Source organism: Myotis daubentonii, chromosome 13, assembly GCF_963259705.1.
Source record: "Myotis daubentonii chromosome 13, mMyoDau2.1, whole genome shotgun sequence".
Lineage (NCBI taxonomy): Eukaryota > Metazoa > Chordata > Mammalia > Chiroptera > Vespertilionidae > Myotis > Myotis daubentonii.
In genome coordinates, this window is record NC_081852.1 from 11055447 (window position 1) to 11065217 (window position 9771).

Consider the following 9771-nt stretch of genomic DNA (forward strand, 5'->3'; position numbering starts at 1 on the left):
GTTGATTTTTCCTATAAGTGTCATTGACTTCTGAAACACCTTCAAAGACCACTTTTGAAATAAACACACAAGGATCCTTTCAGCAGCCTGTCAGCCTTTGATGAGCCCTTGCTGGCTTTCTAAGAACAGGCCTCACCACTTCCATAGCGTTCTCAGGAAGGCCTTTGTAGTGTCTGGAATATTTTCTGTGTATGTGTTTTCACGTCCCCAAATCAGAACATGGCTCCTGGCAAGCCCCTGGCTGGACTGCTGGTTTCCACCAGGGCCTGCTTTCCTCTCTGGTGCTGGCTGGGTGACTGCCCCTTCGGGTGTTGATCTTTTTCAGGTGGCTACAGACTTTTTAAAAAACTGCATGGTGATAGAAGTTCTACCTAGAGGATTTGGTCTGTATAATTGGATACCTGGCTCTTTTTCCTGTTGTCTCTCTTTGGAATTTGCTTTAACATTTGAGGCAAGAAATGTATTCATACAACACCAGAACATGAAACAAAAACCTACACTTTTCAGGAAGCTCAAAGGTTCCTTTAAAAAAAGCATGTAGCTGTGAGTGTTGTGCCCAGATTTCAAGGTTCCCAAGACTCCCAGGGAGCCAGTCAGTCCGATGCAAAAGCAAAGAGTCCTTTTAATGCAAGCCGGTTTGCGCTCCCCGTTCACCAGACCCACCAACACAACGGAAAGTCCAGTGGCCGAGAGAGGGAGGCCTGATGGGACAGGGGGTTTTAAAGGGGGGTGGAGTGAGGGCAGGAGAAGGGACTGTGGGCCCCGCCGATTGGCCAGGCGCAAGTCGGTACAGGATGTGGTCATAGTGATGGCGTACACTTCCCTTGATTATTATTGGTTAGTCTAGAGAAATCCTGGGTGTGGCTAGCAGCGATGTCTTCTGGGAAGAAGCACATGGCTCTGTCCCAAAATGGAGGACCCAAGGCAAGATGGAGGGTGCAGTCCTCGCCCGGCTCCCGCTGCTGTCGCTCGAACATGCTGCAAGGCAGGATGGCCCTCCCCACAGCACCTGCAGCCGGCCTGCGGGCGGACCGGGCGGCACAGGCCCAGCACACGGGGTGCGGCCGGTGGAGCGGCCCAGCTCCGGAAGAGCAGCATCCGCTCAGAGCAGGCCCGGCCCATGGAGCCGGAGCACTGCAGCATGCGGCCTCCCCAGGCTAGGGCACGCGCCCCACTCCTCTGCCGCCGCTGCTGCACCGGGGCCGGGGGTCCACGCAGCCCGCGTGGGCCCGGTCCAGGGGGCAGCGGGCGGGTGGCAGCCCGCGCTGGGCTCCCGCTGTGGGCCGGGGAGTCGATGCCCGAGGCCGCCAGTAGCACGGCCAGGCCGTGCTTCATGGGGCCCTGCGGCTGGCCCATGCAGGGCCCCCTGACTGGGCCCCGAGGGCCGGATGGACCCCCGGCCCCAGCACGGGCAAGCGGGGAGCCGACCACGGGGGAAGGGAGGAAAGAGCCTGGCGGTGAGGCCTTCCGCTCCCACGACCTCCCCGTGGTCGGGAGCCGCCTGGCCCCACCCCTCGGACCGCCACCGGCCATGCAGCTGGTCCAGACACTCGGACCCGCTCCCGCTCTGGGGAGGCCAGGCCCTATGGCGGGCGGGCATGGAGGGATTCCAGAGCCCAGCGGCCAGACTCCTTCTCCCGCACCGCCCGGAGAGGCGGGCGGTGCGCCTTTCATGAGTAAAGAGCTCACATCAGGCCTGGGTTGGTCCATGCCTGCTGGGGAGAATGACCTCCATCCAACTTGTCTTCTCCCTGCAGATTCTCTATGAAGCTGCATAAGATAAATGTGGAAGGTCATGGCTGTCTTATCTGCTAGGGGTGGCTGCCCCTGACCTGGGGACCTAGGAGTTGGCCTTGGGCCCAAGTGACTAGAAAGGTGGGTGAGAAACTGAGACTGCAGCTTCTCTGTGTCAAGGCGGCCCTTTTCAGGGCGATGGTACCTGTCTTACGTAGGTGAGACGTGAAGGTAGCTGCTGGGCCTCTCCAGTTGAACATGAATATCTGCTGTATTTTCTGTTCTGTGTCCTTTAAAAAACCTGTCAGTCTATTATTAGATGAAAGCCCACGGTGTGTCCCGAGTCCATTGCAACCACTGTGGAGGTAGATTTGACTGTCCATCTTTGGAGCCAGCATAGTACAATGGTTAAGAACTTGGGACTTGAGTCTGACAACCTGGGTTTGAATATTGTCTCCATCATTAACTTGCTCTATCCCATTAGGGAGATTGTTTAGCTCGCTGAGCCTCAGTCTCTTCATTTGTAAATTGCAGTGGTGATAATAATAGTAGCTACAAGGACTGTGAGGATAAAATGGGTTAATTTATGATGGATCATAGAATAACGACTGGCATCGAGTGGGGTAGACAGGATGCTCCGTCAGTATTAGTTACTATTGCTTTTTGTGAGAAAAGCTTCTTTCATGTTATGAAAGTTTTCATGCCAATAGTATCTACATCACTGCACACATAAACAAAAGTTTGACTTGATATTATAATCCTGCTTTGTACATTTTTATCTTAATAAAGGGAGATCTAATAATACTATTCTATAAAATATTTTGGTGATAATTTCTGCATGATAATTTTAAATGTATTTTTTAAATTTCTTAAGCACTTTTAAACATTATGTCTTTCAATATTGATTCTGTTTCTGCTGACCTATATGGTAATTGAATTATTCAAGAATTCAAGAATTAATCATAATATTATCTTTTATGAAGAAAAGTTATCTTTTCTTTCTTTTTCCCTCCCATGATTTGTTAATTATCTTATTTGATATTCTATTTCAACAATCTGATTTTTCTGTAGCTCTAATTCTACTATTTATTGCTTTAATTTTTTACTTATTTTACCAATCAACTAATTATTTCCATGCTTTTAGTTTTATGGTTGCAATGGCCATTATAGGTAGCTAATAATGCATAATTACATATGACAGATTTTTTTAAATCTTGATTTTTGGTGTGAGATCCATTTCAGGTATTGGGTTTCCTTCAGAACCTTTCCTGCACTTTTTGACCATTCTAATGAACATTTTCTGATTGTGGCCAGTCTTTTTGTTTTATTTACTCATGTTTCCTTGTGGTTATTTTGCTCACGATCGGAGAGTGATAGGGACATTGGAATAAGTATCATTCTCCCTTAGTACAACTTGGGCTCCCCAAGTTTGATGATGATTCTAACTACCTGGAAATAGTTTGATGTTGAGGAAGATTCCTGTCAGAGTGCTTCTTCTGGATTTGGGTCCGAGGACACCATCTGGATTGGTAATATAATTTGCTCAAACAACCGAAATCTCTCCTAGAAGCAGATGTACTTCTACTTCTGTCCAGCTGATCAGTGAGAGGATCCACTTCCACGCGACCCAGCCATGCAGGCTCTGCAGAGGGACCAGAGATGGAAGTTCAGGCTGGATTGGGGCATCCCATTCATGTGGGGGACTGTCTCCTGGCTTTGAGGTTATGGGCATAATTCATGCAAGGGGCCGTGAGCCTGCTTTGCTCACTGTGGAGGCAGAAAAGCTGCCTGAGCCTGACTGGGAATCCAGGGAATAGAGCCAATAACTGAGCAAAAATCCAGCAGGACAGAAAGAAATAGCTCTGAATTCCAGGGGGAACGTGCAGAGCCGTGACAAGGCATATCTGCAAGTCAGTCCGTGAACAGGGTTAGAGAGGTTATTACGTTTGTATCCCCTAGACACTCTGGATTCATCAGAGGTAAACCCCTCTGGCTGCTGCTTGAGAGTGCGGGGTTTCTGCAGTGAACAGCTTCCTACTCTCCGAGGCTTTTTAATTTGGGTACAGACTGGGCTGAGATCAGAGAGACAGGACTCACTCAGGGATGCTCACAGGGTTCGGACAGGTCCCATCTGCCAGCATTCGCAGGCCCACCAGAGGAGGGAGCAGGCCAGAGGGGGCTGCATTTGGCACAGTGTCTTCCTATCTACAGAGCCATTTTAGGTCTGTAAGTCACTGGGGACAAACAGATTTATTTTAAGGATGAGTAGCAGTCTCTCCAACCCTGTGCTCCAAGAGGAACAAATCATCAGTGGCCTCTGTCCTTGTGTTTTTGGAAATCAGAGATCTGACAAGATAGAGGGTCAGCACAACTGCATTGTCTGGGTGCTTGTTCAATGAAGCAGGCCCACAGCTGGCTATTAGTATAATACCAGTGTCCTGTGCACAAATTCGTGCACATTGAAAGGAAATTAATTAGAAGGTGGACAGCAGGGCAGGACTGGGAGAAAGGGGCCGGACATGCCCTGGAGCCAACCTCCTGTGGTCCCTCCCCAGACAGCCGCACCTGGGGTGGCACCATGGCTCAAAGGGCGTCTGTGGGTGAGTGGGGTCACTCCGGCAGGTGGGATCCCTCAGCCTGGCCTGCGAGGATCAGGCCAAAACAGCCTCTCTGACATCCCCTGAGGGATCCCAGATTGTGAGAGGGTGGTTCTCGGGTGACGCACCCCTGAATTGGGCTCCTTCCTCTCTGGTTCTGGGGTGCATCACCTGAGAACCACTGCTGCCAAGTCATCACAGCTCAGCAGCTCCTGTGTTGAGCATCTGCCCCCTGGTGGTCATTGCATATCATAGCTACCAGTCACTTAGCCTTTTATATATATAGATGAGTGAGAGAGAAGGCAGCAGTGGGAACAACATGGGGAGCTTGGTGGGCAGCAGTACTTAGCTCACCTTTAAGAAGAAGGACTGAGTGGACTAAAGAAGGAGAAAGGAAACATGTCAGACTGGGACATTTTGGGAGAGAAATGCCTGCTGACAGATAGGCTTGGAAGATAAAAAACAGCAACAATGAAGGTGCGTGGGTGGGAAGAGATCAACCAATGAACTTGTATGCATATATGCATAACCTGTGGACATAGACAATGGGGTGGTGAGGGCCTGGGCGGGGTGGGGAGGGGGAAGGACGCGATAAGAGTGGGCTGGAAAAGGTTAATGGGGGAAAAGGGAGGATCTATGTAATACTTGATCAGCCTTTCCAAACCAAGTCCTCAGGAGGCATTTACCTGGACCCTTGCCCCCTCTCCTTAGTCTGTTGAGCCTAGGGCTGCAAAAAATATCACCGAGGCCATGATCATGACAATAATGCTAGTGACATCACACCATACAATTCCCTTTAATTGACATGTTTCTGCATATGTGACAAATAGGTTTTGAGGTATAGAGTTAGGATGTTAGGCATAAGAGAATAAAACAGTCTTGGTCTCCTTAGAGATAGCTCTTCTTCATGAGAAGTGTATTAGAAACATCTGACAGTGAAATAACAGTGATGATAGAAAGAATAAGAGCTAACATATTTATAGTTTTACTAGGGACCACGTACTCTTTTAAGAACTTTTAACTCATTTAATCTTTACAGCACCAGATGTCCCTATTATCCACGTTTCACATCTGTGAGGGTCCCTGTTTTATATCCGAGACCCAGAAAGCTTAATTGACTTATCCAAATCCACATAGAGTATTTGCGGTGAATGGAATTTGAACCAAGGCAGAGTTTGTGCTCTAACCACTGGACAGTGCTGCCTCATGCCAGCCATCTGACCTCAGGCCAGTGATGTCTTCTTTAAAATGGGGACCCTCAAACTTACCCTGCTGAGGTTTTGAAAGGGTTTTTCAGGTGGAATGCAACCAGGACCTGGCACATGGTAGAGAGGAGTCTCCTTCCGTCCCACTTTGCTTTCTTCTTGACTGAACAGGGTTTCGTGGCGGAACAGGGGCAACACAGTCAGAGGTGTGTGACTGCTGGGTCTTAGAAATTGGGCAATTAAAAATGTTTATTTTTAATTATGGTAAATATATATAATATTTACAATTTTAATAATTTTAAGTGTTAGATTAGTGCCATTAAGTACACTCACATTGCTGTGCAACCATCACCACCGTCCATCCACAGAACAATTTTCACCTTGCAAAATTGAAACCTTCTATCCATTAAACAATAATCCCTGTTCTCCCATCCCCCAACTCCTGGCAACCACCATGCTACTTTCTGTCTATAATAAATCTGACTACTTGGGGAATCTCATATGAGTGGAATCATACAGCATTTGTCCTTTTGTGATCGGGTTATTTCACTTAACATGATGTCTTTAAGCTTCATCCATGTTGTGGCATGTGTCAGAATTTCTGCTTCAAGGCTAAATAATGTTCCACATATTTTTTTATCACCTTGTATATGCCACATTTTATTTATCCACTCAGTCATCAATGGACACCTGGGTTGCTCCCACCACTTGACTATCGTGAATAACACTTCTATGAACAGGGGTGTACAAACATCTGTTTGGGTCACTGCTTTCAAAAGCTTTGGGTATATACTCAGAACTAGAATTGCTGGATCACATGGTAACTCTATTTTTAGTTTTTGGGAACTGCCACACTATTTTCCACAATGGCTGCATCATGTGACATGTCTACCAGCCTGGCACAAGAGTTCTAATTTCTCCACATTCTTGCCAACACTGAAACAGGGCAATTTTGATGATTACTGCTAGTAGCTGAGATATAGTTCCCTTTTCATGTGGAGGAAGGAAAGGCAGTAAGAAGACACACTATGTGTACCCTGACAAGTCACACTGTGACAAAAGCTTGGGGCAACTGAACTGTTCCCTCCAAGAGCCTCACTGAGGAACTTACTGAACAGAGTGGGAGGGAATGTAGATGATAGTGAGAAGACCAGGTGTCTGCAGTGCTTGCTGCTAGTGAGGCGGCCATCACAGATGGATGAGCACAGGTCCTTTCTGAGGGGGCGTGGCCTCTTTGACCTGATTGCTGACTTGTGGGAATGTTGGCTCAATGTGGCCAAACTCCTGATTTCTCAACAGAGGCCAGACATCCAGAATTTTTTAGAGTGGAATTTTCCAATTCTTTTTTAAAAAATTTCTTTATTGATCAAGTTATTACATATGTGTCCTTATCCCCACATTAACTCCCATCCCCCTCACTCATGCTCTCACACCCCTGTTATCTGTGTCCATTGGTTAAGCCTCTATGCTTGCATATAAGTCCTTTGGTTGATCTCTCTCCCTTACTCCCACCCTCCCTTACCTTCCCTCTGAGGTTTGACGGTCTGATCGATGCTTCTCTGTCTTTGGATCTGTTTTTTTGATCAGCTTATGTTGTTCATTATATTTCATAAATGAGTGAGATCATGTGATATTTATCTTTCTCTGACTAGCTTATTTCACTTAGCATAATGCTTTCCAGTTCCATCCATGCTGTTGCAAATGGTAAGAACTCCTTTTTTACCACAGCGTAGTATTCCATTATATAGATGTAACCACAGTTTTTCAATCCCTCATCTACTGATGGATACTGAGGCTGTTTCCAAATCTTAGCTATGGTGAATTGTGCTGCTATGAACATAGGGGTGCATATATCCTTTCTGATTGGTGTTTCTGGTTTCTTGGAATATATTCCTAGAAGTGGGATCACTGGGTCAAATGGGAGTTCCATTTGTAGTTTTTTGAGGAAACTCCTTACTATTCTCCACAGTGGCTTCACCAGTCTGCATTCCCACCAGCAGTGCACGAGTGTTCCTTTTTCTCCACTTCCTCACCAGCACTTGTTGTTTGTTGATTTGTTGATGATAGTCATTCTGACAGGTGTGAGATGGTACTGCATTGTAGTTTTGATTTGCATCTCTCAGATGATTAGTGACTTTGAGCATGTTTTCATATGTCTCTTGACCTTTCTTCTGTCTTCTTTCAAAAAGTATCTATTTAGGATTGTTGCCCATTTTTTGATTGGATTGTTTATCTTCCTTTTGTTAAGTTGTATGAGTTCCCTATAAATGTTGGAGATTAAACCCTTATCAGTGATAACATTGGCAAATATGTTCTCCCATGCAGTGGGCTTTCTTGTTGTTTTGTTGATGGTTTCTTTTGCTGTGCAGAAGCTTTTTATTTTATTTTTAGTTTCCATTGCCCTAGGAGCAGTATCAGTGAAGAAATTGCTTTAGCATATGTCTGACATTTTGCTGCCTGTGGATTCCTCTAGTATTTTTATGGTTTCCCGTCATATGTTTAAGTCCTTTATCCATATTGAGTTTATTTTTGTGTATGGTGTAAGTTGGAGGTCTAGTTTCATTTTTTTGCATGTATCTGTCCAATTTTCTCAACACCATTTATTGAAGAGGCTGTCTTGACTCCATTGTATGTTCATGCCTCCTTTGTCAAATATTAATTGAGCATGGTGGTTCAGGTCAATTTCTGGGCTCTCTATTCTATTCCATTGATCTATATGTCTGTTCTTGTGCCAGTACCAGGCAGTTTTGAGAACAGTGGCTTTGTAATACAGCTTGATATCTGGTATTGAGATCCCACCTACTTTGTTCTTCTTTCTCAGGATTGCTGCAGCTATTTGGAGTCTTTTTTTATTCCAGATGAATTTTTGGAAAGTTCGTTCTAGGTCTGTGAAATATGCCGTTGGTATTTTAATGGGGAGTGCATTGAATCTATAGATTGTTTTGGGTAGTATGAACATCTTGATGATGCTGATTCTACCAATCCATGAACATGGTATGTTCTTCCATCTGTTTATGTCTTCCTCTATCTTCTTTTTCAGTGTCCTGTAGTTTTCCACATACAGTCTTTTACCTCCTTAGTCAAGTTTATTCCTAGGTATCTTAATTTTTAAATGTTGGCAATTAATTCACAACTTAAAAAAAAAACCCGTAAGAGCCAAACAAAATATTCTCAGACCAGAGTTGGCCCAAAGATCACTGCTCCTCCTGGTCTCAAGCAGGAACTGCACATGCAGGTCTGGGACTCAGGGTAGACTGGGAACAGGCCCCTCTAACCATTGGGGTTATTCCCAGACAAGTCTGTGATTCCTACCCGAGCTCCAAGCTATGCAGTATGCAGAAGCGGTGGACTGGAACCCCTCTGGCAGAAGCCCTCACTGTGTCTTCCCTTCTCTGTCAGAAGCCAGAGGTGTGGCCAGCCACATGAAAGCTGTGTTTGTGGGTTGTTATTTTTTTTTGCAGAGTTCAGTTTCCTCACAATATTCCAAATGGAGTGAAGTAGCATGGTGTGTTTCCTCAACTGAAGCTGTACCTATTGGGTTTCGTGTGTGTATGTACCTAAGTGTCTTGACAACAATAATGCTGGCACTAGTTGACATTTTAGGGACACTTCCTATGCATGTTGGGCCTAGATCCTCAGGCTGATAAACTCCTTAGCACTTGCCTGATATATACATTTTCTGTGTCCCTGTTTTTTAATGTCCTGTATCTCTTTCTTTTGTGTTCCTTTAGTAATATATATAACTGTATTTTTAAAAAACCCAATTAATGAATCAATTTCTATGATTTGCAAAGTTTAAACGAATTCTTGCAACCTTATTTTGTTTCCCGTTTCCTGTTCTTTCCCCCTTTAATTCTCTCGAATTGGTTGAGCACTCTGTTTATTTTCCCCCTTCTGGACTCGTGTCTTTCTGATCCTTTATCTCCTCCCACCTCACCTGTAACATGCTCTTATTTCTCCATTCTCTTCACAGCCCCACATTTCATTTTGAGATTGTCTGGGATTTTGATTTCACATAGTAATTTGTTAACTGAAAGCACTTTTTGAATCAATGATTATTAACACAACTATAATTTTTAATGATTTCTTTGTCTTCATGTGTTTCTTTTTATCTCAAATCATTTTCTTGTTTGTATCCATGTTTTCGAGTGTATACTCAAATCTTTCAGAGCTATTTGGTGAGGAGAGATAAATTTATGAATCCTTGTATTTCCCGATATAGCTATATTTTATCT